Source organism: Triticum aestivum, chromosome 2A (genome assembly GCF_018294505.1).
Source record: "Triticum aestivum cultivar Chinese Spring chromosome 2A, IWGSC CS RefSeq v2.1, whole genome shotgun sequence".
Taxonomy (NCBI): domain Eukaryota; kingdom Viridiplantae; phylum Streptophyta; class Magnoliopsida; order Poales; family Poaceae; genus Triticum; species Triticum aestivum.
In genome coordinates this window covers 546,772,857-546,774,149 of record NC_057797.1, presented here as the reverse complement: position 1 = coordinate 546,774,149, position 1,293 = coordinate 546,772,857, and positions in this window count along the sequence as shown.

Below are 1,293 nucleotides of genomic sequence, written 5' to 3'. Positions count from 1 at the left end.
CTAAGTCTCGATCTAGATACATATTGAAAGTAGGAGCAATTAGCTAGAGTAGCTCCGTGCAAAGCATTGTATACATAAAAAAATTGCAAAATACATACGGCTCTGAATGTGGCAGACCCATTGACTAAATTTCTCTCACAAGCAAAACATGATCACTCTTTGGGTGTTAATCACATAACAATGTGAACTAGATTATCGACTCTAGTAAACCCTTTGAGTGTTAGTCACATGGAGATGTGAACTAATCACATAAAGATGTGAACTATTTGTGTTAAATCACATGACGATGTGAACTAGATTATTGACTCTAATGCAAGTGGGAGACTAGGAAATATGCCCTAGAGGCAATAATAAAGTTGTTATTTATATTTCCTTATATCATGATAAATGTTTATTATTCATGCTAGAATTGTATTAACCGGAAACTTAGTACATGTGTGAATACATAAACAAACGGAGTGTCAATAGTATGCCTCTACTTGACTGGCTCATTAATCAAAGATCGTTAAGTTGCCTAGCCATGGACAAAGAGTTCTTATTTGATAAGCGGGATCACATCATTAGAGAATGATGTGATTGACTTGACCCATCCGTTAGCTTAGCACGATGATCGTTACAGTTTCATTGCTACTGCTTTCTTCATGACTTATACATGTTCCTCAGACTATGAGATTATGCAACTCCCGAATACCGGAGGAACACCTTGTGTGTGCTATCAAACATCACAACGTAACTGGGTGATTATAAAGATGCTCTACAGGTGTCTCCGATTACAAAGAAGCCCTACGTCGGTAACTTCATCATCACCGTCACCACGTCGTCGTGCTGACGAAACTCTCCCTCGGCCTCAGCTGGATCTAGAGTTCGACGGAAGTCATCGAGCTGAACGTGTGCAGATCGCGGAGGTGCCGTGCGTTCGGTACTTGATCAGTTGGATCGCGAAGACGTTTGACTACATCAACCGCGTTACTAAATGCTTCCGCTTACGGTCTACGAGGGTAAGTGGACAACACTCTTCCCCTCTCGTTGCTATGCATCACCATGATCTTGCGTGTGTGTAGGAATTTTTTTGAAATTACTATGTTCCCCAACAAGCTCTTCGCGGGGGTTCTTTCCCTTCTCAGCAGCGAAGAACCTCCGTATTAGCGCCATGAGTGTCGCTGCAAGGCGGTGGAGCAAAGAGGATGAAGAAGCGGGCAAAGTGGCGAAGGAGATGAGTGACGGGGGCTACGCCCCTCTCCTTAGTTATAGCCATAGGGAGGCTAACCGCTGGCCTCCACAATCTAAGGTAAT